This window comes from Globicephala melas, unplaced genomic scaffold (genome assembly GCF_963455315.2).
Source record: "Globicephala melas unplaced genomic scaffold, mGloMel1.2 SCAFFOLD_417, whole genome shotgun sequence".
NCBI classification, from domain to species: domain Eukaryota; kingdom Metazoa; phylum Chordata; class Mammalia; order Artiodactyla; family Delphinidae; genus Globicephala; species Globicephala melas.
Window position 1 is genome coordinate 186,835 of NW_027207586.1, and position 26,570 is coordinate 213,404.

General features: G+C 67.8%; 11 non-coding genes across 11 annotated transcripts; all 11 read right to left on the bottom strand.

The window, feature by feature from the left end:
• Positions 1-2,466: 2,466 nt before the first annotated feature.
• On the bottom strand, positions 2,467-2,585 carry LOC132596031 (5S ribosomal RNA). Its single transcript, XR_009562137.1, has one exon. It is a non-coding gene; the product is annotated as a 5S ribosomal RNA (ribosomal RNA).
• A 932-nt stretch (positions 2,586-3,517) lies between these two features.
• Positions 3,518-3,636, bottom strand: LOC132596032 (5S ribosomal RNA). The gene has a single exon (XR_009562138.1). It is a non-coding gene; the product is annotated as a 5S ribosomal RNA (ribosomal RNA).
• Positions 3,637-6,332: 2,696 nt separating this feature from the next.
• Positions 6,333-6,451, bottom strand: LOC132596033 (5S ribosomal RNA). Its single transcript, XR_009562139.1, has one exon. It is a non-coding gene; the product is annotated as a 5S ribosomal RNA (ribosomal RNA).
• Positions 6,452-7,384: 933 nt separating this feature from the next.
• Positions 7,385-7,503, bottom strand: LOC132596034 (5S ribosomal RNA). The gene has a single exon (XR_009562140.1). It is a non-coding gene; the product is annotated as a 5S ribosomal RNA (ribosomal RNA).
• Positions 7,504-10,200: 2,697 nt separating this feature from the next.
• Positions 10,201-10,319, bottom strand: LOC132596035 (5S ribosomal RNA). The gene has a single exon (XR_009562141.1). It is a non-coding gene; the product is annotated as a 5S ribosomal RNA (ribosomal RNA).
• A 932-nt stretch (positions 10,320-11,251) lies between these two features.
• LOC132596036 (5S ribosomal RNA) lies at positions 11,252-11,370 on the bottom strand. The gene has a single exon (XR_009562142.1). It is a non-coding gene; the product is annotated as a 5S ribosomal RNA (ribosomal RNA).
• A 2,696-nt stretch (positions 11,371-14,066) lies between these two features.
• Positions 14,067-14,185, bottom strand: LOC132596041 (5S ribosomal RNA). The gene has a single exon (XR_009562147.1). It is a non-coding gene; the product is annotated as a 5S ribosomal RNA (ribosomal RNA).
• A 2,697-nt stretch (positions 14,186-16,882) lies between these two features.
• LOC132596037 (5S ribosomal RNA) lies at positions 16,883-17,001 on the bottom strand. The gene has a single exon (XR_009562143.1). It is a non-coding gene; the product is annotated as a 5S ribosomal RNA (ribosomal RNA).
• Positions 17,002-19,698: 2,697 nt separating this feature from the next.
• On the bottom strand, positions 19,699-19,817 carry LOC132596038 (5S ribosomal RNA). Its single transcript, XR_009562144.1, has one exon. It is a non-coding gene; the product is annotated as a 5S ribosomal RNA (ribosomal RNA).
• A 2,697-nt stretch (positions 19,818-22,514) lies between these two features.
• On the bottom strand, positions 22,515-22,633 carry LOC132596040 (5S ribosomal RNA). Its single transcript, XR_009562146.1, has one exon. It is a non-coding gene; the product is annotated as a 5S ribosomal RNA (ribosomal RNA).
• A 2,705-nt stretch (positions 22,634-25,338) lies between these two features.
• Positions 25,339-25,457, bottom strand: LOC132596042 (5S ribosomal RNA). Its single transcript, XR_009562148.1, has one exon. It is a non-coding gene; the product is annotated as a 5S ribosomal RNA (ribosomal RNA).
• Positions 25,458-26,570: the final 1,113 nt, after the last annotated feature.

Sequence of the window (26,570 nt, forward strand, 5' to 3'; positions counted from 1 at the left end):
CACGTCGCTCACAGGGACGTGGCCCCGGAGGCTTCAGGGCCCGGGGCCCGCGGTCCCTTGGGCATCGGCCCTGCCCGCCCACGCGGCCCTAGGCGCAGCCCGGCCGCAGCCCGGGCCGGCCCTCCTGCCCGACAGCAGCTGGCCCGAAGCCACCGGGAGCCACCATTGAGTCGCCACGGCCCCTCAGCCCCGGCAAGGCCACCCTTGCCCCCACACCCCCCGCCGAGCTCAGGACCCCGCCCCTGGTGGCCGGCAGGCCCGGGGAAGCGGCCCCTGCCCTCGATCCCGCTCCCGCACCCGGCCGCGGTGACACGCCAGAGGGGCGGGGTGGGGGTGGGGCTTTTGTCGGAGGGAGCTGTGGAGGGACACACCGGCACACAGGTGGCGGCGCCGGGGCTGGGCGCCGGTGGGGGCGGCCAGGTGCAGGTCGAGGGGCTCGCGGGCCGAAAGGACGGCAACTGGGCCCATGGCGGAGTCTGGGTCTGGAGGGCTCTGAGCCTCCATCCGCTCTGGTGCCTCGGGTCTACCGGCCCGACGCCTGGTAGCGCGACACCCCACCGGCCCACAGACGTAGCCTCCCCAGCTGTGCTCACAGCGAGTCCAACCGCAGCCTGCATCCCTCCACGGGACACTTGGATTACTCCCGCGATCCCCACGAGGTGCGGCACCCGGCGGCCGAATGGGCTGAGATCCTGCCCTTGCGGCGCCCTGTGGCCACCTCCGCCTCCCTCACGGTACTGGCCGAGGCCTCGGACCAGCGGGCCCCGGCTCCCAGCTCAGCGCTGCTCCTCCGCCCCTCTCACCTCCTGCCCGACGTCCAGGCTACCGAGCACCCTCCACCCCCGCCCACCTTCATGCCACTCAGCCGGAACCCGGGAGGCAATGCCAACTACCAGGTGTATGACAGTCTGGTGCTGAAGCGGCAACCGCAGGAGGGCCAAGCGCGGGCCAACTCGCTGCTACCTTCCACCTCGGCCTCCAGGCCCTCTCTGCACGGGAGCCAGACTGGGAAAATGAACTTACCAGCAGCAAGTGGGGGCAGGGGCAGGGGGCGGCAGGGCATGGAGAGAGGAATAAAGAGCGCCAGAGTCCAGGAAACATTGGTGGTCTGTGGCTTGGAAGCGCCACTCCTTCTGCCAGCCTGGGTCCCTGCGCTTGGCTTCCTGCAATAAGAAGCCAGTGTCCCCTTCTTGGCCTGAGGGTCCCTTTGGTTTAGTGGCCACAGTTCTGCCAGCAGGCCCCTCCTGGTCCTATACCATGCACTAAGTACATCTGCAGCTGCAGACTCCAAACCCCTGGTCTCTGGGCACCTCCTCTGTGTCTCAGCTGTCCCTGTCCACAGAGAGCCTCATACAAGAAGTTGCTTCCAAACTGGGAGGTTCCACATCTGGGCAGGTCCAGCTCCAGGCCCAGTGAAGGGCATGAAGAAGGCTGAGGCTCTGGACTCCAGCCAGGCCTTCAGCAGGCCTCTGAGGCCAAGGTCTTCCTAGTCTCAAGAGGGGCCAAGAGACGCAATGTGTCATTTGAACAAGTGAGTCAGCGGGCGGTGAGCGAATGAATGACCGCTCGAGGGGATGTATGCCGGCCACCGGGCCCTGTTTGACTGTCCAGGCTCAGCTTACCTGACCCTGGTTACCAGGGAATGCCACTCTGGGCCCTCCTTTTCATCCCCCTCCCTCACTGTGACCTCACCACCTGCCCCATTATGACCCAGTCTGGCTCCCAGTTAAAACTGGAGGGCAGAGGGCCCAGGCAGTCCTGGGACCAACGGCCATGGGTGAGCGAAACTACTACCGAGCCGAGCCGTTCACTGGCCCCATCCCCAGGAAATGCCAGGAGCAAGGATACTCAATTCTTCTGATCCCGGTCAGCTTCATCTTGCTCAACGTGGGGATCAACATGGTGACTATGGTCAGGGCAGGATCTGTGCAGCGCGGTTGGGGGAGCCCTGGGGTCTTGAAGGGGCTGAGGTGGGAGGGCTGCTGGGGTGTGACCGGGACAAGGGTTGGATTTCAGGGCTCACCCTGCTCCCGGCCTCCCCCCTCCCCTTCTTGCCTCAACTCTGGAGGCATCTGAAGAGATTCTTGCGGGCACTTTTCAATCGTATTTTCCACAAAGGTGAGTGGGCGCCGGCGTGGGTTCAGGGGATGTGGGCCTGTCCCCTTTCTTCTATCCCTGCCTTGATTCTCAGCCCCTCAGGAACCCAGGCCCTGACCCATCTCGCCTTTCCCCACAGACAAGCAAGCCAGCTGTGTAGGCACCCATCGCATGTGCATGCGCTGCTCCGTGGATCCCAAGAACCTGTGCTCAAGAGTTTCTTCCCACTTCTGCCATCGCCCAAGCTTCCTGCTCGGGCAGGTAAACCCACCTTGACTACTGCCTGCAGCGGGGCTCGGCGGGGGCGGAGCCGGCGGCCCCCCCGCCGCGGGCGAGTAAAGGAGAAGGCGGGCGGAGCGGGAGGCAAAAAGCCTACAGCACCCGGTATTCCCAGGCGGTCTCCCATCCAAGTACTAACCAGGCCCGACCCTGCTTAGCTTCCGAGATCAGACGAGATCGGGCGCGTTCAGGGTGGTATGGCCGTAGACGGGGGCGGGGCGCCGCGGGCGGCCTCTTGAGGCCCAGTTTCGCTGGCGCTGGCGCCTTAACGCCAGCCTGGCGGCCGGCCCGCCCCGGCAGGGCCCCCTCGCCCGCCCAGGCAGGGGCAACGGAGGTCTCGGGTATCGGGCGGCGGCGGAGGGTTTGGCGACCACCTCCCAGCCCAGGGCGGCCGTGACCCAGCAAACCCTTCGGCGCTTGGCGCCCCGCCCAAGATCCCGCACGTCGCTCACAGGGACGTGGCCCCGGAGGCTTCAGGGCCCGGGGCCCGCGGTCCCTTGGGCATCGGCCCTGCCCGCCCACGCGGCCCTAGGCGCAGCCCGGCCGCAGCCCGGGCCGGCCCTCCTGCCCGACAGCAGCTGGCCCGAAGCCACCGGGAGCCACCATTGAGTCGCCACGGCCCCTCAGCCCCGGCAAGGCCACCCTTGCCCCCACACCCCCCGCCGAGCTCAGGACCCCGCCCCTGGTGGCCGGCAGGCCCGGGGAAGCGGCCCCTGCCCTCGATCCCGCTCCCGCACCCGGCCGCGGTGACACGCCAGAGGGGCGGGGTGGGGGGGGGCTTTTGTCGGAGGGAGCTGTGGAGGGACACACCGGCACACAGGTGGCGGCGCCGGGGCTGGGCGCCGGTGGGGGCGGCCAGGTGCAGGTCGAGGGGCTCGCGGGCCGAAAGGACGGCAACTGGGCCCGCGGCGGAGTCTGGGTCCGGGCCAGCCACCCCGGGAGCGTCTGGGGTGCGCCTGCCTTCCAGGGCCGCCTTCTGGCCGCCTGGCCGGCCGGGCCGGCGGGGAGCGACCCGGCCGGCGCGCGCCGTGGTGGGAGGGGCCTGAGGAGGTGGGGCCTGCAGCGGGGCCCGGCGGGGGCGGAGCCGGCGGCCCCCGCCGCGGGCGAGTAAAGGAGAAGGCGGGCGGAGCGGGAGGCAAAAAGCCTACAGCACCCGGTATTCCCAGGCGGTCTCCCATCCAAGTACTAACCAGGCCCGACCCTGCTTAGCTTCCGAGATCAGACGAGATCGGGCGCGTTCAGGGTGGTATGGCCGTAGACGGGGGCGGGGGGCCGCGGGCGGCCTCTTGAGGCCCAGTTTCGCTGGCGCTGGCGCCTTAACGCCAGCCTGGCGGCCGGCCCGCCCCGGCAGGGCCCCCTCGCCCGCCCAGGCAGGGGCAACGGAGGTCTCGGGTATCGGGCGGCGGCGGAGGGTTTGGCGACCACCTCCCAGCCCAGGGCGGCCGTGACCCAGCAAACCCTTCGGCGCTTGGCGCCCCGCCCAAGATCCCGCACGTCGCTCACAGGGACGTGGCCCCGGAGGCTTCAGGGCCCGGGGCCCGCGGTCCCTTGGGCATCGGCCCTGCCCGCCCACGCGGCCCTAGGCGCAGCCCGGCCGCAGCCCGGGCCGGCCCTCCTGCCCGACAGCAGCTGGCCCGAAGCCACCGGGAGCCACCATTGAGTCGCCACGGCCCCTCAGCCCCGGCAAGGCCACCCTTGCCCCCACACCCCCCGCCGAGCTCAGGACCCCGCCCCTGGTGGCCGGCAGGCCCGGGGAAGCGGCCCCTGCCCTCGATCCCGCTCCCGCACCCGGCCGCGGTGACACGCCAGAGGGGCGGGGTGGGGGGGGGCTTTTGACGGAGGGAGCTGTGGAGGGACACACCGGCACACAGGTGGCGGCGCCGGGGCTGGGCGCCGGTGGGGGCGGCCAGGTGCAGGTCGAGGGGCTCGCGGGCCGAAAGGACGGCAACTGGGCCCATGGCGGAGTCTGGGTCTGGAGGGCTCTGAGCCTCCATCCGCTCTGTTGCCTCGGGTCTACCGGCCCGACGCCTGGTAGCGCGACACCCCACCGGCCCACAGACGTAGCCTCCCCAGCTGTGCTCACAGCGAGTCCAACCGCAGCCTGCATCCCTCCACGGGACACTTGGATTACTCCCGCGATCCCCACGAGGTGCGGCACCCGGCGGCCGAATGGGCTGAGATCCTGCCCTTGCGGCGCCCTGTGGCCACCTCCGCCTCCCTCACGGTACTGGCCGAGGCCTCGGACCAGCGGGCCCCGGCTCCCAGCTCAGCGCTGCTCCTCCGCCCCTCTCACCTCCTGCCCGACGTCCAGGCTACCGAGCACCCTCCACCCCCGCCCACCTTCATGCCACTCAGCCGGAACCCGGGAGGCAATGCCAACTACCAGGTGTATGACAGTCTGGTGCTGAAGCGGCAACCGCAGGAGGGCCAAGCGCGGGCCAACTCGCTGCTACCTTCCACCTCGGCCTCCAGGCCCTCTCTGCACGGGAGCCAGACTGGGAAAATGAACTTACCAGCAGCAAGTGGGGGCAGGGGCAGGGGGCGGCAGGGCATGGAGAGAGGAATAAAGAGCGCCAGAGTCCAGGAAACATTGGTGGTCTGTGGCTTGGAAGCGCCACTCCTTCTGCCAGCCTGGGTCCCTGCGCTTGGCTTCCTGCAATAAGAAGCCAGTGTCCCCTTCTTGGCCTGAGGGTCCCTTTGGTTTAGTGGCCACAGTTCTGCCAGCAGGCCCCTCCTGGTCCTATACCATGCACTAAGTACATCTGCAGCTGCAGACTCCAAACCCCTGGTCTCTGGGCACCTCCTCTGTGTCTCAGCTGTCCCTGTCCACAGAGAGCCTCATACAAGAAGTTGCTTCCAAACTGGGAGGTTCCACATCTGGGCAGGTCCAGCTCCAGGCCCAGTGAAGGGCATGAAGAAGGCTGAGGCTCTGGACTCCAGCCAGGCCTTCAGCAGGCCTCTGAGGCCAAGGTCTTCCTAGTCTCAAGAGGGGCCAAGAGACGCAATGTGTCATTTGAACAAGTGAGTCAGCGGGCGGTGAGCGAATGAATGACCGCTCGAGGGGATGTATGCCGGCCACCGGGCCCTGTTTGACTGTCCAGGCTCAGCTTACCTGACCCTGGTTACCAGGGAATGCCACTCTGGGCCCTCCTTTTCATCCCCCTCCCTCACTGTGACCTCACCACCTGCCCCATTATGACCCAGTCTGGCTCCCAGTTAAAACTGGAGGGCAGAGGGCCCAGGCAGTCCTGGGACCAACGGCCATGGGTGAGCGAAACTACTACCGAGCCGAGCCGTTCACTGGCCCCATCCCCAGGAAATGCCAGGAGCAAGGATACTCAATTCTTCTGATCCCGGTCAGCTTCATCTTGCTCAACGTGGGGATCAACATGGTGACTATGGTCAGGGCAGGATCTGTGCAGCGCGGTTGGGGGAGCCCTGGGGTCTTGAAGGGGCTGAGGTGGGAGGGCTGCTGGGGTGTGACCGGGACAAGGGTTGGATTTCAGGGCTCACCCTGCTCCCGGCCTCCCCCCTCCCCTTCTTGCCTCAACTCTGGAGGCATCTGAAGAGATTCTTGCGGGCACTTTTCAATCGTATTTTCCACAAAGGTGAGTGGGCGCCGGCGTGGGTTCAGGGGATGTGGGCCTGTCCCCTTTCTTCTATCCCTGCCTTGATTCTCAGCCCCTCAGGAACCCAGGCCCTGACCCATCTCGCCTTTCCCCACAGACAAGCAAGCCAGCTGTGTAGGCACCCATCGCATGTGCATGCGCTGCTCCGTGGATCCCAAGAACCTGTGCTCAAGAGTTTCTTCCCACTTCTGCCATCGCCCAAGCTTCCTGCTCGGGCAGGTAAACCCACCTTGACTACTGCCTGCAGCGGGGCTCGGCGGGGGCGGAGCCGGCGGCCCCCCAGCCGCGGGCGAGTAAAGGAGAAGGCGGGCGGAGCGGGAGGCAAAAAGCCTACAGCACCCGGTATTCCCAGGCGGTCTCCCATCCAAGTACTAACCAGGCCCGACCCTGCTTAGCTTCCGAGATCAGACGAGATCGGGCGCGTTCAGGGTGGTATGGCCGTAGACGGGGGCGGGGGGCCGCGGGCGGCCTCTTGAGGCCCAGTTTCGCTGGCGCTGGCGCCTTAACGCCAGCCTGGCGGCCGGCCCGCCCCGGCAGGGCCCCCTCGCCCGCCCAGGCAGGGGCAACGGAGGTCTCGGGTATCGGGCGGCGGCGGAGGGTTTGGCGACCACCTCCCAGCCCAGGGCGGCCGTGACCCAGCAAACCCTTCGGCGCTTGGCGCCCCGCCCAAGATCCCGCACGTCGCTCACAGGGACGTGGCCCCGGAGGCTTCAGGGCCCGGGGCCCGCGGTCCCTTGGGCATCGGCCCTGCCCGCCCACGCGGCCCTAGGCGCAGCCCGGCCGCAGCCCGGGCCGGCCCTCCTGCCCGACAGCAGCTGGCCCGAAGCCACCGGGAGCCACCATTGAGTCGCCACGGCCCCTCAGCCCCGGCAAGGCCACCCTTGCCCCCACACCCCCCGCCGAGCTCAGGACCCCGCCCCTGGTGGCCGGCAGGCCCGGGGAAGCGGCCCCTGCCCTCGATCCCGCTCCCGCACCCGGCCGCGGTGACACGCCAGAGGGGCGGGGTGGGGGTGGGGCTTTTGTCGGAGGGAGCTGTGGAGGGACACACCGGCACACAGGTGGCGGCGCCGGGGCTGGGCGCCGGTGGGGGCGGCCAGGTGCAGGTCGAGGGGCTCGCGGGCCGAAAGGACGGCAACTGGGCCCGCGGCGGAGTCTGGGTCCGGGCCAGCCACCCCGGGAGCGTCTGGGGTGCGGCTGCCTTCCAGGGCCGCCTTCTGGCCGCCTGGCCGGCCTGGCCGGCGGGGAGCGACCCCGCCGGCGCGCGCCGTGGTGGGAGGGGCCTGAGGAGGTGGGGCCTGCAGCGGGGCCCGGCGGGGGCGGAGCCGGCGGCCCCCGCCGCGGGCGAGTAAAGGAGAAGGCGGGCGGAGCGGGAGGCAAAAAGCCTACAGCACCCGGTATTCCCAGGCGGTCTCCCATCCAAGTACTAACCAGGCCCGACCCTGCTTAGCTTCCGAGATCAGACGAGATCGGGCGCGTTCAGGGTGGTATGGCCGTAGACGGGGGCGGGGGGCCGCGGGCGGCCTCTTGAGGCCCAGTTTCGCTGGCGCTGGCGCCTTAACGCCAGCCTGGCGGCCGGCCCGCCCCGGCAGGGCCCCCTCGCCCGCCCAGGCAGGGGCAACGGAGGTCTCGGGTATCGGGCGGCGGCGGAGGGTTTGGCGACCACCTCCCAGCCCAGGGCGGCCGTGACCCAGCAAACCCTTCGGCGCTTGGCGCCCCGCCCAAGATCCCGCACGTCGCTCACAGGGACGTGGCCCCGGAGGCTTCAGGGCCCGGGGCCCGCGGTCCCTTGGGCATCGGCCCTGCCCGCCCACGCGGCCCTAGGCGCAGCCCGGCCGCAGCCCGGGCCGGCCCTCCTGCCCGACAGCAGCTGGCCCGAAGCCACCGGGAGCCACCATTGAGTCGCCACGGCCCCTCAGCCCCGGCAAGGCCACCCTTGCCCCCACACCCCCCGCCGAGCTCAGGACCCCGCCCCTGGTGGCCGGCAGGCCCGGGGAAGCGGCCCCTGCCCTCGATCCCGCTCCCGCACCCGGCCGCGGTGACACGCCAGAGGGGCGGGGTGGGGGTGGGGCTTTTGTCGGAGGGAGCTGTGGAGGGACACACCGGCACACAGGTGGCGGCGCCGGGGCTGGGCGCCGGTGGGGGCGGCCAGGTGCAGGTCGAGGGGCTCGCGGGCCGAAAGGACGGCAACTGGGCCCATGGCGGAGTCTGGGTCTGGAGGGCTCTGAGCCTCCATCCGCTCTGGTGCCTCGGGTCTACCGGCCCGACGCCTGGTAGCGCGACACCCCACCGGCCCACAGACGTAGCCTCCCCAGCTGTGCTCACAGCGAGTCCAACCGCAGCCTGCATCCCTCCACGGGACACTTGGATTACTCCCGCGATCCCCACGAGGTGCGGCACCCGGCGGCCGAATGGGCTGAGATCCTGCCCTTGCGGCGCCCTGTGGCCACCTCCGCCTCCCTCACGGTACTGGCCGAGGCCTCGGACCAGCGGGCCCCGGCTCCCAGCTCAGCGCTGCTCCTCCGCCCCTCTCACCTCCTGCCCGACGTCCAGGCTACCGAGCACCCTCCACCCCCGCCCACCTTCATGCCACTCAGCCGGAACCCGGGAGGCAATGCCAACTACCAGGTGTATGACAGTCTGGTGCTGAAGCGGCAACCGCAGGAGGGCCAAGCGCGGGCCAACTCGCTGCTACCTTCCACCTCGGCCTCCAGGCCCTCTCTGCACGGGAGCCAGACTGGGAAAATGAACTTACCAGCAGCAAGTGGGGGCAGGGGCAGGGGGCGGCAGGGCATGGAGAGAGGAATAAAGAGCGCCAGAGTCCAGGAAACATTGGTGGTCTGTGGCTTGGAAGCGCCACTCCTTCTGCCAGCCTGGGTCCCTGCGCTTGGCTTCCTGCAATAAGAAGCCAGTGTCCCCTTCTTGGCCTGAGGGTCCCTTTGGTTTAGTGGCCACAGTTCTGCCAGCAGGCCCCTCCTGGTCCTATACCATGCACTAAGTACATCTGCAGCTGCAGACTCCAAACCCCTGGTCTCTGGGCACCTCCTCTGTGTCTCAGCTGTCCCTGTCCACAGAGAGCCTCATACAAGAAGTTGCTTCCAAACTGGGAGGTTCCACATCTGGGCAGGTCCAGCTCCAGGCCCAGTGAAGGGCATGAAGAAGGCTGAGGCTCTGGACTCCAGCCAGGCCTTCAGCAGGCCTCTGAGGCCAAGGTCTTCCTAGTCTCAAGAGGGGCCAAGAGACGCAATGTGTCATTTGAACAAGTGAGTCAGCGGGCGGTGAGCGAATGAATGACCGCTCGAGGGGATGTATGCCGGCCACCGGGCCCTGTTTGACTGTCCAGGCTCAGCTTACCTGACCCTGGTTACCAGGGAATGCCACTCTGGGCCCTCCTTTTCATCCCCCTCCCTCACTGTGACCTCACCACCTGCCCCATTATGACCCAGTCTGGCTCCCAGTTAAAACTGGAGGGCAGAGGGCCCAGGCAGTCCTGGGACCAACGGCCATGGGTGAGCGAAACTACTACCGAGCCGAGCCGTTCACTGGCCCCATCCCCAGGAAATGCCAGGAGCAAGGATACTCAATTCTTCTGATCCCGGTCAGCTTCATCTTGCTCAACGTGGGGATCAACATGGTGACTATGGTCAGGGCAGGATCTGTGCAGCGCGGTTGGGGGAGCCCTGGGGTCTTGAAGGGGCTGAGGTGGGAGGGCTGCTGGGGTGTGACCGGGACAAGGGTTGGATTTCAGGGCTCACCCTGCTCCCGGCCTCCCCCCTCCCCTTCTTGCCTCAACTCTGGAGGCATCTGAAGAGATTCTTGCGGGCACTTTTCAATCGTATTTTCCACAAAGGTGAGTGGGCGCCGGCGTGGGTTCAGGGGATGTGGGCCTGTCCCCTTTCTTCTATCCCTGCCTTGATTCTCAGCCCCTCAGGAACCCAGGCCCTGACCCATCTCGCCTTTCCCCACAGACAAGCAAGCCAGCTGTGTAGGCACCCATCGCATGTGCATGCGCTGCTCCGTGGATCCCAAGAACCTGTGCTCAAGAGTTTCTTCCCACTTCTGCCATCGCCCAAGCTTCCTGCTCGGGCAGGTAAACCCACCTTGACTACTGCCTGCAGCGGGGCTCGGCGGGGGCGGAGCCGGCGGCCCCCCAGCCGCGGGCGAGTAAAGGAGAAGGCGGGCGGAGCGGGAGGCAAAAAGCCTACAGCACCCGGTATTCCCAGGCGGTCTCCCATCCAAGTACTAACCAGGCCCGACCCTGCTTAGCTTCCGAGATCAGACGAGATCGGGCGCGTTCAGGGTGGTATGGCCGTAGACGGGGGCGGGGGGCCGCGGGCGGCCTCTTGAGGCCCAGTTTCGCTGGCGCTGGCGCCTTAACGCCAGCCTGGCGGCCGGCCCGCCCCGGCAGGGCCCCCTCGCCCGCCCAGGCAGGGGCAACGGAGGTCTCGGGTATCGGGCGGCGGCGGAGGGTTTGGCGACCACCTCCCAGCCCAGGGCGGCCGTGACCCAGCAAACCCTTCGGCGCTTGGCGCCCCGCCCAAGATCCCGCACGTCGCTCACAGGGACGTGGCCCCGGAGGCTTCAGGGCCCGGGGCCCGCGGTCCCTTGGGCATCGGCCCTGCCCGCCCACGCGGCCCTAGGCGCAGCCCGGCCGCAGCCCGGGCCGGCCCTCCTGCCCGACAGCAGCTGGCCCGAAGCCACTGGGAGCCACCATTGAGTCGCCACGGCCCCTCAGCCCCGGCAAGGCCACCCTTGCCCCCACACCCCCCGCCGAGCTCAGGACCCCGCCCCTGGTGGCCGGCAGGCCCGGGGAAGCGGCCCCTGCCCTCGATCCCGCTCCCGCACCCGGCCGCGGTGACACGCCAGAGGGGCGGGGTGGGGGGGGGCTTTTGTCGGAGGGAGCTGTGGAGGGACACACCGGCACACAGGTGGCGGCGCCGGGGCTGGGCGCCGGTGGGGGCGGCCAGGTGCAGGTCGAGGGGCTCGCGGGCCGAAAGGACGGCAACTGGGCCCGCGGCGGAGTCTGGGTCCGGGCCAGCCACCCCGGGAGCGTCTGGGGTGCGGCTGCCTTCCAGGGCCGCCTTCTGGCCGCCTGGCCGGCCGGGCCGGCGGGGAGCGACCCCGCCGGCGCGCGCCGTGGTGGGAGGGGCCTGAGGAGGTGGGGCCTGCAGCGGGGCCCGGCGGGGGCGGAGCCGGCGGCCCCCGCCGCGGGCGAGTAAAGGAGAAGGCGGGCGGAGCGGGAGGCAAAAAGCCTACAGCACCCGGTATTCCCAGGCGGTCTCCCATCCAAGTACTAACCAGGCCCGACCCTGCTTAGCTTCCGAGATCAGACGAGATCGGGCGCGTTCAGGGTGGTATGGCCGTAGACGGGGGCGGGGGGCCGCGGGTGGCCTCTTGAGGCCCAGTTTCGCTGGCGCTGGCGCCTTAACGCCAGCCTGGCGGCCGGCCCGCCCCGGCAGGGCCCCCTCGCCCGCCCAGGCAGGGGCAACGGAGGTCTCGGGTATCGGGCGGCGGCGGAGGGTTTGGCGACCACCTCCCAGCCCAGGGCGGCCGTGACCCAGCAAACCCTTCGGCGCTTGGCGCCCCGCCCAAGATCCCGCACGTCGCTCACAGGGACGTGGCCCCGGAGGCTTCAGGGCCCGGGGCCCGCGGTCCCTTGGGCATCGGCCCTGCCCGCCCACGCGGCCCTAGGCGCAGCCCGGCCGCAGCCCGGGCCGGCCCTCCTGCCCGACAGCAGCTGGCCCGAAGCCACCGGGAGCCACCATTGAGTCGCCACGGCCCCTCAGCCCCGGCAAGGCCACCCTTGCCCCCACACCCCCCGCCGAGCTCAGGACCCCGCCCCTGGTGGCCGGCAGGCCCGGGGAAGCGGCCCCTGCCCTCGATCCCGCTCCCGCACCCGGCCGCGGTGACACGCCAGAGGGGCGGGGTGGGGGGGGGCTTTTGACGGAGGGAGCTGTGGAGGGACATACCGGCACACAGGTGGCGGCGCCGGGGCTGGGCGCCGGTGGGGGCGGCCAGGTGCAGGTCGAGGGGCTCGCGGGCCGAAAGGACGGCAACTGGGCCCATGGCGGAGTCTGGGTCTGGAGGGCTCTGAGCCTCCATCCGCTCTGGTGCCTCGGGTCTACCGGCCCGACGCCTGGTAGCGCGACACCCCACCGGCCCAGAGACGTAGCCTCCCCAGCTGTGCTCACAGCGAGTCCAACCGCAGCCTGCATCCCTCCACGGGACACTTGGATTACTCCCGCGATCCCCACGAGGTGCGGCACCCGGCGGCCGAATGGGCTGAGATCCTGCCCTTGCGGCGCCCTGTGGCCACCTCCGCCTCCCTCACGGTACTGGCCGAGGCCTCGGACCAGCGGGCCCCGGCTCCCAGCTCAGCGCTGCTCCTCCGCCCCTCTCACCTCCTGCCCGACGTCCAGGCTACCGAGCACCCTCCACCCCCGCCCACCTTCATGCCACTCAGCCGGAACCCGGGAGGCAATGCCAACTACCAGGTGTATGACAGTCTGGTGCTGAAGCGGCAACCGCAGGAGGGCCAAGCGCGGGCCAACTCGCTGCTACCTTCCACCTCGGCCTCCAGGCCCTCTCTGCACGGGAGCCAGACTGGGAAAATGAACTTACCAGCAGCAAGTGGGGGCAGGGGCAGGGGGCGGCAGGGCATGGAGAGAGGAATAAAGAGCGCCAGAGTCCAGGAAACATTGGTGGTCTGTGGCTTGGAAGCGCCACTCCTTCTGCCAGCCTGGGTCCCTGCGCTTGGCTTCCTGCAATAAGAAGCCAGTGTCCCCTTCTTGGCCTGAGGGTCCCTTTGGTTTAGTGGCCACAGTTCTGCCAGCAGGCCCCTCCTGGTCCTATACCATGCACTAAGTACATCTGCAGCTGCAGACTCCAAACCCCTGGTCTCTGGGCACCTCCTCTGTGTCTCAGCTGTCCCTGTCCACAGAGAGCCTCATACAAGAAGTTGCTTCCAAACTGGGAGGTTCCACATCTGGGCAGGTCCAGCTCCAGGCCCAGTGAAGGGCATGAAGAAGGCTGAGGCTCTGGACTCCAGCCAGGCCTTCAGCAGGCCTCTGAGGCCAAGGTCTTCCTAGTCTCAAGAGGGGCCAAGAGACGCAATGTGTCATTTGAACAAGTGAGTCAGCGGGCGGTGAGCGAATGAATGACCGCTCGAGGGGATGTATGCCGGCCACCGGGCCCTGTTTGACTGTCCAGGCTCAGCTTACCTGACCCTGGTTACCAGGGAATGCCACTCTGGGCCCTCCTTTTCATCCCCCTCCCTCACTGTGACCTCACCACCTGCCCCATTATGACCCAGTCTGGCTCCCAGTTAAAACTGGAGGGCAGAGGGCCCAGGCAGTCCTGGGACCAACGGCCATGGGTGAGCGAAACTACTACCGAGCCGAGCCGTTCACTGGCCCCATCCCCAGGAAATGCCAGGAGCAAGGATACTCAATTCTTCTGATCCCGGTCAGCTTCATCTTGCTCAACGTGGGGATCAACATGGTGACTATGGTCAGGGCAGGATCTGTGCAGCGCGGTTGGGGGAGCCCTGGGGTCTTGAAGGGGCTGAGGTGGGAGGGCTGCTGGGGTGTGACCGGGACAAGGGTTGGATTTCAGGGCTCACCCTGCTCCCGGCCTCCCCCCTCCCCTTCTTGCCTCAACTCTGGAGGCATCTGAAGAGATTCTTGCGGGCACTTTTCAATCGTATTTTCCACAAAGGTGAGTGGGCGCCGGCGTGGGTTCAGGGGATGTGGGCCTGTCCCCTTTCTTCTATCCCTGCCTTGATTCTCAGCCCCTCAGGAACCCAGGCCCTGACCCATCTCGCCTTTCCCCACAGACAAGCAAGCCAGCTGTGTAGGCACCCATCGCATGTGCATGCGCTGCTCCGTGGATCCCAAGAACCTGTGCTCAAGAGTTTCTTCCCACTTCTGCCATCGCCCAAGCTTCCTGCTCGGGCAGGTAAACCCACCTTGACTACTGCCTGCAGCGGGGCTCGGCGGGGGCGGAGCCGGCGGCCCCCCCGCCGCGGGCGAGTAAAGGAGAAGGCGGGCGGAGCGGGAGGCAAAAAGCCTACAGCACCCGGTATTCCCAGGCGGTCTCCCATCCAAGTACTAACCAGGCCCGACCCTGCTTAGCTTCTGAGATCAGACGAGATCGGGCGCGTTCAGGGTGGTATGGCCGTAGACGGGGGCGGGGGGCCGCGGGCGGCCTCTTGAGGCCCAGTTTCGCTGGCGCTGGCGCCTTAACGCCAGCCTGGCGGCCGGCCCGCCCCGGCAGGGCCCCCTCGCCCGCCCAGGCAGGGGCAACGGAGGTCTCGGGTATCGGGCGGCGGCGGAGGGTTTGGCGACCACCTCCCAGCCCAGGGCGGCCGTGACCCAGCAAACCCTTCGGCGCTTGGCGCCCCGCCCAAGATCCCGCACGTCGCTCACAGGGACGTGGCCCCGGAGGCTTCAGGGCCCGGGGCCCGCGGTCCCTTGGGCATCGGCCCTGCCCGCCCACGCGGCCCTAGGCGCAGCCCGGCCGCAGCCCGGGCCGGCCCTCCTGCCCGACAGCAGCTGGCCCGAAGCCACCGGGAGCCACCATTGAGTCGCCACGGCCCCTCAGCCCCGGCAAGGCCACCCTTGCCCCCACACCCCCCGCCGAGCTCAGGACCCCGCCCCTGGTGGCCGGCAGGCCCGGGGAAGCGGCCCCTGCCCTCGATCCCGCTCCCGCACCCGGCCGCGGTGACACGCCAGAGGGGCGGGGTGGGGGTGGGGCTTTTGTCGGAGGGAGCTGTGGAGGGACACACCGGCACACAGGTGGCGGCGCCGGGGCTGGGCGCCGGTGGGGGCGGCCAGGTGCAGGTCGAGGGGCTCGCGGGCCGAAAGGACGGCAACTGGGCCCATGGCGGAGTCTGGGTCTGGAGGGCTCTGAGCCTCCATCCGCTCTGGTGCCTCGGGTCTACCGGCCCGACGCCTGGTAGCGCGACACCCCACCGGCCCACAGACGTAGCCTCCCCAGCTGTGCTCACAGCGAGTCCAACCGCAGCCTGCATCCCTCCACGGGACACTTGGATTACTCCCGCGATCCCCACGAGGTGCGGCACCCGGCGGCCGAATGGGCTGAGATCCTGCCCTTGCGGCGCCCTGTGGCCACCTCCGCCTCCCTCACGGTACTGGCCGAGGCCTCGGACCAGCGGGCCCCGGCTCCCAGCTCAGCGCTGCTCCTCCGCCCCTCTCACCTCCTGCCCGACGTCCAGGCTACCGAGCACCCTCCACCCCCGCCCACCTTCATGCCACTCAGCCGGAACCCGGGAGGCAATGCCAACTACCAGGTGTATGACAGTCTGGTGCTGAAGCGGCAACCGCAGGAGGGCCAAGCGCGGGCCAACTCGCTGCTACCTTCCACCTCGGCCTCCAGGCCCTCTCTGCACGGGAGCCAGACTGGGAAAATGAACTTACCAGCAGCAAGTGGGGGCAGGGGCAGGGGGCGGCAGGGCATGGAGAGAGGAATAAAGAGCGCCAGAGTCCAGGAAACATTGGTGGTCTGTGGCTTGGAAGCGCCACTCCTTCTGCCAGCCTGGGTCCCTGCGCTTGGCTTCCTGCAATAAGAAGCCAGTGTCCCCTTCTTGGCCTGAGGGTCCCTTTGGTTTAGTGGCCACAGTTCTGCCAGCAGGCCCCTCCTGGTCCTATACCATGCACTAAGTACATCTGCAGCTGCAGACTCCAAACCCCTGGTCTCTGGGCACCTCCTCTGTGTCTCAGCTGTCCCTGTCCACAGAGAGCCTCATACAAGAAGTTGCTTCCAAACTGGGAGGTTCCACATCTGGGCAGGTCCAGCTCCAGGCCCAGTGAAGGGCATGAAGAAGGCTGAGGCTCTGGACTCCAGCCAGGCCTTCAGCAGGCCTCTGAGGCCAAGGTCTTCCTAGTCTCAAGAGGGGCCAAGAGACGCAATGTGTCATTTGAACAAGTGAGTCAGCGGGCGGTGAGCGAATGAATGACCGCTCGAGGGGATGTATGCCGGCCACCGGGCCCTGTTTGACTGTCCAGGCTCAGCTTACCTGACCCTGGTTACCAGGGAATGCCACTCTGGGCCCTCCTTTTCATCCCCCTCCCTCACTGTGACCTCACCACCTGCCCCATTATGACCCAGTCTGGCTCCCAGTTAAAACTGGAGGGCAGAGGGCCCAGGCAGTCCTGGGACCAACGGCCATGGGTGAGCGAAACTACTACCGAGCCGAGCCGTTCACTGGCCCCATCCCCAGGAAATGCCAGGAGCAAGGATACTCAATTCTTCTGATCCCGGTCAGCTTCATCTTGCTCAACGTGGGGATCAACATGGTGACTATGGTCAGGGCAGGATCTGTGCAGCGCGGTTGGGGGAGCCCTGGGGTCTTGAAGGGGCTGAGGTGGGAGGGCTGCTGGGGTGTGACCGGGACAAGGGTTGGATTTCAGGGCTCACCCTGCTCCCGGCCTCCCCCCTCCCCTTCTTGCCTCAACTCTGGAGGCATCTGAAGAGATTCTTGCGGGCACTTTTCAATCGTATTTTCCACAAAGGTGAGTGGGCGCCGGCGTGGGTTCAGGGGATGTGGGCCTGTCCCCTTTCTTCTATCCCTGCCTTGATTCTCAGCCCCTCAGGAACCCAGGCCCTGACCCATCTCGCCTTTCCCCACAGACAAGCAAGCCAGCTGTGTAGGCACCCATCGCATGTGCATGCGCTGCTCCGTGGATCCCAAGAACCTGTGCTCAAGAGTTTCTTCCCACTTCTGCCATCGCCCAAGCTTCCTGCTCGGGCAGGTAAACCCACCTTGACTACTGCCTGCAGCGGGGCTCGGCGGGGGCGGAGCCGGCGGCCCCCCCGCCGCGGGCGAGTAAAGGAGAAGGCGGGCGGAGCGGGAGGCAAAAAGCCTACAGCACCCGGTATTCCCAGGCGGTCTCCCATCCAAGTACTAACCAGGCCCGACCCTGCTTAGCTTCCGAGATCAGACGAGATCGGGCGCGTTCAGGGTGGTATGGCCGTAGACGGGGGCGGGGGGCCGCGGGCGGCCTCTTGAGGCCCAGTTTCGCTGGCGCTGGCGCCTTAACGCCAGCCTGGCGGCCGGCCCGCCCCGGCAGGGCCCCCTCGCCCGCCCAGGCAGGGGCAACGGAGGTCTCGGGTATCGGGCGGCGGCGGAGGGTTTGGCGACCACCTCCCAGCCCAGGGCGGCCGTGACCCAGCAAACCCTTCGGCGCTTGGCGCCCCGCCCAAGATCCCGCACGTCGCTCACAGGGACGTGGCCCCGGAGGCTTCAGGGCCCGGGGCCCGCGGTCCCTTGGGCATCGGCCCTGCCCGCCCACGCGGCCCTAGGCGCAGCCCGGCCGCAGCCCGGGCCGGCCCTCCTGCCCGACAGCAGCTGGCCCGAAGCCACCGGGAGCCACCATTGAGTCGCCACGGCCCCTCAGCCCCGGCAAGGCCACCCTTGCCCCCACACCCCCCGCCGAGCTCAGGACCCCGCCCCTGGTGGCCGGCAGGCCCGGGGAAGCGGCCCCTGCCCTCGATCCCGCTCCCGCACCCGGCCGCGGTGACACGCCAGAGGGGCGGGGTGGGGGTGGGGCTTTTGTCGGAGGGAGCTGTGGAGGGACACACCGGCACACAGGTGGCGGCGCCGGGGCTGGGCGCCGGTGGGGGCGGCCAGGTGCAGGTCGAGGGGCTCGCGGGCCGAAAGGACGGCAACTGGGCCCATGGCGGAGTCTGGGTCTGGAGGGCTCTGAGCCTCCATCCGCTCTGGTGCCTCGGGTCTACCGGCCCGACGCCTGGTAGCGCGACACCCCACCGGCCCACAGACGTAGCCTCCCCAGCTGTGCTCACAGCGAGTCCAACCGCAGCCTGCATCCCTCCACGGGACACTTGGATTACTCCCGCGATCCCCACGAGGTGCGGCACCCGGCGGCCGAATGGGCTGAGATCCTGCCCTTGCGGCGCCCTGTGGCCACCTCCGCCTCCCTCACGGTACTGGCCGAGGCCTCGGACCAGCGGGCCCCGGCTCCCAGCTCAGCGCTGCTCCTCCGCCCCTCTCACCTCCTGCCCGACGTCCAGGCTACCGAGCACCCTCCACCCCCGCCCACCTTCATGCCACTCAGCCGGAACCCGGGAGGCAATGCCAACTACCAGGTGTATGACAGTCTGGTGCTGAAGCGGCAACCGCAGGAGGGCCAAGCGCGGGCCAACTCGCTGCTACCTTCCACCTCGGCCTCCAGGCCCTCTCTGCACGGGAGCCAGACTGGGAAAATGAACTTACCAGCAGCAAGTGGGGGCAGGGGCAGGGGGCGGCAGGGCATGGAGAGAGGAATAAAGAGCGCCAGAGTCCAGGAAACATTGGTGGTCTGTGGCTTGGAAGCGCCACTCCTTCTGCCAGCCTGGGTCCCTGCGCTTGGCTTCCTGCAATAAGAAGCCAGTGTCCCCTTCTTGGCCTGAGGGTCCCTTTGGTTTAGTGGCCACAGTTCTGCCAGCAGGCCCCTCCTGGTCCTATACCATGCACTAAGTACATCTGCAGCTGCAGACTCCAAACCCCTGGTCTCTGGGCACCTCCTCTGTGTCTCAGCTGTCCCTGTCCACAGAGAGCCTCATACAAGAAGTTGCTTCCAAACTGGGAGGTTCCACATCTGGGCAGGTCCAGCTCCAGGCCCAGTGAAGGGCATGAAGAAGGCTGAGGCTCTGGACTCCAGCCAGGCCTTCAGCAGGCCTCTGAGGCCAAGGTCTTCCTAGTCTCAAGAGGGGCCAAGAGACGCAATGTGTCATTTGAACAAGTGAGTCAGCGGGCGGTGAGCGAATGAATGACCGCTCGAGGGGATGTATGCCGGCCACCGGGCCCTGTTTGACTGTCCAGGCTCAGCTTACCTGACCCTGGTTACCAGGGAATGCCACTCTGGGCCCTCCTTTTCATCCCCCTCCCTCACTGTGACCTCACCACCTGCCCCATTATGACCCAGTCTGGCTCCCAGTTAAAACTGGAGGGCAGAGGGCCCAGGCAGTCCTGGGACCAACGGCCATGGGTGAGCGAAACTACTACCGAGCCGAGCCGTTCACTGGCCCCATCCCCAGGAAATGCCAGGAGCAAGGATACTCAATTCTTCTGATCCCGGTCAGCTTCATCTTGCTCAACGTGGGGATCAACATGGTGACTATGGTCAGGGCAGGATCTGTGCAGCGCGGTTGGGGGAGCCCTGGGGTCTTGAAGGGGCTGAGGTGGGAGGGCTGCTGGGGTGTGACCGGGACAAGGGTTGGATTTCAGGGCTCACCCTGCTCCCGGCCTCCCCCCTCCCCTTCTTGCCTCAACTCTGGAGGCATCTGAAGAGATTCTTGCGGGCACTTTTCAATCGTATTTTCCACAAAGGTGAGTGGGCGCCGGCGTGGGTTCAGGGGATGTGGGCCTGTCCCCTTTCTTCTATCCCTGCCTTGATTCTCAGCCCCTCAGGAACCCAGGCCCTGACCCATCTCGCCTTTCCCCACAGACAAGCAAGCCAGCTGTGTAGGCACCCATCGCATGTGCATGCGCTGCTCCGTGGATCCCAAGAACCTGTGCTCAAGAGTTTCTTCCCACTTCTGCCATCGCCCAAGCTTCCTGCTCGGGCAGGTAAACCCACCTTGACTACTGCCTGCAGCGGGGCTCGGCGGGGGCGGAGCCGGCGGCCCCCCCGCCGCGGGCGAGTAAAGGAGAAGGCGGGCGGAGCGGGAGGCAAAAAGCCTACAGCACCCGGTATTCCCAGGCGGTCTCCCATCCAAGTACTAACCAGGCCCGACCCTGCTTAGCTTCCGAGATCAGACGAGATCGGGCGCGTTCAGGGTGGTATGGCCGTAGACGGGGGCGGGGGGCCGCGGGCGGCCTCTTGAGGCCCAGTTTCGCTGGCGCTGGCGCCTTAACGCCAGCCTGGCGGCCGGCCCGCCCCGGCAGGGCCCCCTCGCCCGCCCAGGCAGGGGCAACGGAGGTCTCGGGTATCGGGCGGCGGCGGAGGGTTTGGCGACCACCTCCCAGCCCAGGGCGGCCGTGACCCAGCAAACCCTTCGGCGCTTGGCGCCCCGCCCAAGATCCCGCACGTCGCTCACAGGGACGTGGCCCCGGAGGCTTCAGGGCCCGGGGCCCGCGGTCCCTTGGGCATCGGCCCTGCCCGCCCACGCGGCCCTAGGCGCAGCCCGGCCGCAGCCCGGGCCGGCCCTCCTGCCCGACAGCAGCTGGCCCGAAGCCACCGGGAGCCACCATTGAGTCGCCACGGCCCCTCAGCCCCGGCAAGGCCACCCTTGCCCCCACACCCCCCGCCGAGCTCAGGACCCCGCCCCTGGTGGCCGGCAGGCCCGGGGAAGCGGCCCCTGCCCTCGATCCCGCTCCCGCACCCGGCCGCGGTGACACGCCAGAGGGGCGGGGTGGGGGTGGGGCTTTTGTCGGAGGGAGCTGTGGAGGGACACACCGGCACACAGGTGGCGGCGCCGGGGCTGGGCGCCGGTGGGGGCGGCCAGGTGCAGGTCGAGGGGCTCGCGGGCCGAAAGGACGGCAACTGGGCCCATGGCGGAGTCTGGGTCTGGAGGGCTCTGAGCCTCCATCCGCTCTGGTGCCTCGGGTCTACCGGCCCGACGCCTGGTAGCGCGACACCCCACCGGCCCACAGACGTAGCCTCCCCAGCTGTGCTCACAGCGAGTCCAACCGCAGCCTGCATCCCTCCACGGGACACTTGGATTACTCCCGCGATCCCCACGAGGTGCGGCACCCGGCGGCCGAATGGGCTGAGATCCTGCCCTTGCGGCGCCCTGTGGCCACCTCCGCCTCCCTCACGGTACTGGCCGAGGCCTCGGACCAGCGGGCCCCGGCTCCCAGCTCAGCGCTGCTCCTCCGCCCCTCTCACCTCCTGCCCGACGTCCAGGCTACCGAGCACCCTCCACCCCCGCCCACCTTCATGCCACTCAGCCGGAACCCGGGAGGCAATGCCAACTACCAGGTGTATGACAGTCTGGTGCTGAAGCGGCAACCGCAGGAGGGCCAAGCGCGGGCCAACTCGCTGCTACCTTCCACCTCGGCCTCCAGGCCCTCTCTGCACGGGAGCCAGACTGGGAAAATGAACTTACCAGCAGCAAGTGGGGGCAGGGGCAGGGGGCGGCAGGGCATGGAGAGAGGAATAAAGAGCGCCAGAGTCCAGGAAACATTGGTGGTCTGTGGCTTGGAAGCGCCACTCCTTCTGCCAGCCTGGGTCCCTGCGCTTGGCTTCCTGCAATAAGAAGCCAGTGTCCCCTTCTTGGCCTGAGGGTCCCTTTGGTTTAGTGGCCACAGTTCTGCCAGCAGGCCCCTCCTGGTCCTATACCATGCACTAAGTACATCTGCAGCTGCAGACTCCAAACCCCTGGTCTCTGGGCACCTCCTCTGTGTCTCAGCTGTCCCTGTCCACAGAGAGCCTCATACAAGAAGTTGCTTCCAAACTGGGAGGTTCCACATCTGGGCAGGTCCAGCTCCAGGCCCAGTGAAGGGCATGAAGAAGGCTGAGGCTCTGGACTCCAGCCAGGCCTTCAGCAGGCCTCTGAGGCCAAGGTCTTCCTAGTCTCAAGAGGGGCCAAGAGACGCAATGTGTCATTTGAACAAGTGAGTCAGCGGGCGGTGAGCGAATGAATGACCGCTCGAGGGGATGTATGCCGGCCACCGGGCCCTGTTTGACTGTCCAGGCTCAGCTTACCTGACCCTGGTTACCAGGGAATGCCACTCTGGGCCCTCCTTTTCATCCCCCTCCCTCACTGTGACCTCACCACCTGCCCCATTATGACCCAGTCTGGCTCCCAGTTAAAACTGGAGGGCAGAGGGCCCAGGCAGTCCTGGGACCAACGGCCATGGGTGAGCGAAACTACTACCGAGCCGAGCCGTTCACTGGCCCCATCCCCAGGAAATGCCAGGAGCAAGGATACTCAATTCTTCTGATCCCGGTCAGCTTCATCTTGCTCAACGTGGGGATCAACATGGTGACTATGGTCAGGGCAGGATCTGTGCAGCGCGGTTGGGGGAGCCCTGGGGTCTTGAAGGGGCTGAGGTGGGAGGGCTGCTGGGGTGTGACCGGGACAAGGGTTGGATTTCAGGGCTCACCCTGCTCCCGGCCTCCCCCCTCCCCTTCTTGCCTCAACTCTGGAGGCATCTGAAGAGATTCTTGCGGGCACTTTTCAATCGTATTTTCCACAAAGGTGAGTGGGCGCCGGCGTGGGTTCAGGGGATGTGGGCCTGTCCCCTTTCTTCTATCCCTGCCTTGATTCTCAGCCCCTCAGGAACCCAGGCCCTGACCCATCTCGCCTTTCCCCACAGACAAGCAAGCCAGCTGTGTAGGCACCCATCGCATGTGCATGCGCTGCTCCGTGGATCCCAAGAACCTGTGCTCAAGAGTTTCTTCCCACTTCTGCCATCGCCCAAGCTTCCTGCTCGGGCAGGTAAACCCACCTTGACTACTGCCTGCAGCGGGGCTCGGCGGGGGCGGAGCCGGCGGCCCCCCCGCCGCGGGCGAGTAAAGGAGAAGGCGGGCGGAGCGGGAGGCAAAAAGCCTACAGCACCCGGTATTCCCAGGCGGTCTCCCATCCAAGTACTAACCAGGCCCGACCCTGCTTAGCTTCCGAGATCAGACGAGATCGGGCGCGTTCAGGGTGGTATGGCCGTAGACGGGGGCGGGGGGCCGCGGGCGGCCTCTTGAGGCCCAGTTTCGCTGGCGCTGGCGCCTTAACGCCAGCCTGGCGGCCGGCCCGCCCCGGCAGGGCCCCCTCGCCCGCCCAGGCAGGGGCAACGGAGGTCTCGGGTATCGGGCGGCGGCGGAGGGTTTGGCGACCACCTCCCAGCCCAGGGCGGCCGTGACCCAGCAAACCCTTCGGCGCTTGGCGCCCCGCCCAAGATCCCGCACGTCGCTCACAGGGACGTGGCCCCGGAGGCTTCAGGGCCCGGGGCCCGCGGTCCCTTGGGCATCGGCCCTGCCCGCCCACGCGGCCCTAGGCGCAGCCCGGCCGCAGCCCGGGCCGGCCCTCCTGCCCGACAGCAGCTGGCCCGAAGCCACCGGGAGCCACCATTGAGTCGCCACGGCCCCTCAGCCCCGGCAAGGCCACCCTTGCCCCCACACCCCCCGCCGAGCTCAGGACCCCGCCCCTGGTGGCCGGCAGGCCCGGGGAAGCGGCCCCTGCCCTCGATCCCGCTCCCGCACCCGGCCGCGGTGACACGCCAGAGGGGCGGGGTGGGGGGGGGCTTTTGACGGAGGGAGCTGTGGAGGGACATACCGGCACACAGGTGGCGGCGCCGGGGCTGGGCGCCGGTGGGGGCGGCCAGGTGCAGGTCGAGGGGCTCGCGGGCCGAAAGGACGGCAACTGGGCCCATGGCGGAGTCTGGGTCTGGAGGGCTCTGAGCCTCCATCCGCTCTGTTGCCTCGGGTCTACCGGCCCGACGCCTGGTAGCGCGACACCCCACCGGCCCAGAGACGTAGCCTCCCCAGCTGTGCTCACAGCGAGTCCAACCGCAGCCTGCATCCCTCCACGGGACACTTGGATTACTCCCGCGATCCCCACGAGGTGCGGCACCCGGCGGCCGAATGGGCTGAGATCCTGCCCTTGCGGCGCCCTGTGGCCACCTCCGCCTCCCTCACGGTACTGGCCGAGGCCTCGGACCAGCGGGCCCCGGCTCCCAGCTCAGCGCTGCTCCTCCGCCCCTCTCACCTCCTGCCCGACGTCCAGGCTACCGAGCACCCTCCACCCCCGCCCACCTTCATGCCACTCAGCCGGAACCCGGGAGGCAATGCCAACTACCAGGTGTATGACAGTCTGGTGCTGAAGCGGCAACCGCAGGAGGGCCAAGCGCGGGCCAACTCGCTGCTACCTTCCACCTCGGCCTCCAGGCCCTCTCTGCACGGGAGCCAGACTGGGAAAATGAACTTACCAGCAGCAAGTGGGGGCAGGGGCAGGGGGCGGCAGGGCATGGAGAGAGGAATAAAGAGCGCCAGAGTCCAGGAAACATTGGTGGTCTGTGGCTTGGAAGCGCCACTCCTTCTGCCAGCCTGGGTCCCTGCGCTTGGCTTCCTGCAATAAGAAGCCAGTGTCCCCTTCTTGGCCTGAGGGTCCCTTTGGTTTAGTGGCCACAGTTCTGCCAGCAGGCCCCTCCTGGTCCTATACCATGCACTAAGTACATCTGCAGCTGCAGACTCCAAACCCCTGGTCTCTGGGCACCTCCTCTGTGTCTCAGCTGTCCCTGTCCACAGAGAGCCTCATACAAGAAGTTGCTTCCAAACTGGGAGGTTCCACATCTGGGCAGGTCCAGCTCCAGGCCCAGTGAAGGGCATGAAGAAGGCTGAGGCTCTGGACTCCAGCCAGGCCTTCAGCAGGCCTCTGAGGCCAAGGTCTTCCTAGTCTCAAGAGGGGCCAAGAGACGCAATGTGTCATTTGGAACAAGTGAGTCAGCGGGCGGTGAGCGAATGAATGACCGCTCGAGGGGATGTATGCCGGCCACCGGGCCCCTGTTTGACTGTCCAGGCTCAGCTTACCTGACCCCTGGTTACCAGGGAATGCCACTCTGGGCCCTCCTTTTCATCCCCCATCCCTCACTGTGACCTCACCACCTGCCCCATTATGACCCAGTCTGGCTCCCAGTTAAAACTGGAGGGCAGAGGGCCCAGCAGTCCTGGGACCAACGGCCATGGGTGAGCGAAACTACTACCGAGCCGAGCCGTTCACTGGCCCCATCCCCAGGAAATGCCAGGAGCAAGGATACTCAATTCTTCTGATCCCGGTCAGCTTCATCTTGCTCAACGTGGGGATCAACATGGTGACTATGGTCAGGGCAGGATCTGTGCAGCGCGGTTGGGGGAGCCCTGGGGTCTTGAAGGGGCTGAGGTGGGAGGGCTGCTGGGGTGTGACCGGACAAGGGTTGGATTTCAGGGCTCACCCTGCTCCCGGCCTCCCCCCTCCCCTTCTTGCCTCAACTCTGGAGGCATCTGAAGAGATTCTTGCGGGCACTTTTCAATCGTATTTTCCACAAAGGTGAGGTGGGCGCCGGCGTGGGTTCAGGGGATGTGGGCCTGTCCCCCTTTCTTCTATCCCTGCCTTGATTCTCAGCCCCTCAGGAAACCCAGGCCCTGACCCATCTCGCCTTTCCCCCACAGACAAGCAAGCCAGCTGTGTAGGCACCCATCGCATGTGCATGCGCTGCTCCGTGGATCCCAAGAACCTGTGCTCAAGAGTTTCTTCCCACTTCTGCCATCGCCCAAGCTTCCTGCTCGGGCAGGTAAACCCACCTTGACTACTGCCTGCAGCGGGGCTCGGCGGGGGCGGAGCCGGCGGCCCCCCCCGCCGCGGGCGAGGTAAAGGAGAAGGCGGGCGGAGCGGGAAGGCAAAAAGCCTACAGCACCCGGTATTCCCAGGCGGTCTCCCATCCAAGTACTAACCAGGCCCGACCCCTGCTTAGCTCCGAGATCAGACGAGATCGGGCGCGTTCAGGGTGGTATGGCCGTAGACGGGGGCGGGGGGCCGCGGGCGGCCTCTTGAGGCCCAGTTTTCGCTGGCGCTGGCGCCTTAACGCCAGCCTGGCGGCCGGCCCGCCCCGGCAGGGCCCCCTCGCCCGCCCAGCAGGGGCAACGGAGGTCTCGGGGTATCGGGCGGCGGCGGAGGGTTTTGGCGACCACCTCCCAGCCCAGGGCGGCCGTGACCCAGCAAACCCTTCGGCGCTTGGCGCCCCGCCCAAGATCCCGCACGTCGCTCACAGGGACGTGGCCCCGGAGGCTTCAGGGCCCGGGGCCCGCGGTCCCTTGGGCATCGGCCCTGCCCGCCCACGCGGCCCTAGGCGCAGCCCGGCCGCAGCCCGGGCCGGCCCTCCTGCCCGACAGCAGCTGGCCCGAAGCCACCGGGAGCCACCATTGAGTCGCCACGGCCCCTCAGCCCCGGCAAGGCCACCCTTGCCCCCACACCCCCCGCCGAGCTCAGGACCCCGCCCCTGGTGGCCGGCAGGCCCGGGGAAGCGGCCCCTGCCCTCGATCCCGCTCCCGCACCCGGCCGCGGTGACACGCCAGAGGGGCGGGGTGGGGGTGGGGCTTTTGTCGGAGGGGAGCTGTGGAGGGACACACCGGCACACAGGTGGCGGCGCCGGGGCTGGGCGCCGGTGGGGGCGGCCAGGTGGCAGGTCGAGGGGCTCGCGGGCCGAAAGGACGGCAACTGGGCCCATGGCGGAGTCTGGGTCTGGAGGGCTCTGAGCCTCCATCCGCTCTGGTGCCTCGGGTCTACCGGCCCGACGCCTGGTAGCGCGACACCCCACCGGCCCACAGACGTAGCCTCCCCAGCTGTGCTCACAGCGAGTCCAACCGCAGCCTGCATCCCTCCACGGGACACTTGGATTACTCCCGCGATCCCCACGAGGTGCGGCACCCGGCGGGCCGAATGGGCTGAGATCCTGCCCTTGCGGCGCCCTGTGGCCACCTCCGCCTCCCTCACGGTACTGGCCGAGGCCTCGGACCAGCGGGCCCCGGCTCCCAGCTCAGCGCTGCTCCTCCGCCCCTCTCACCTCCTGCCCGACGTCCAGGCTACCGAGCACCCTCCACCCCCGCCCACCTTCATGCCACTCAGCCGGAACCCGGG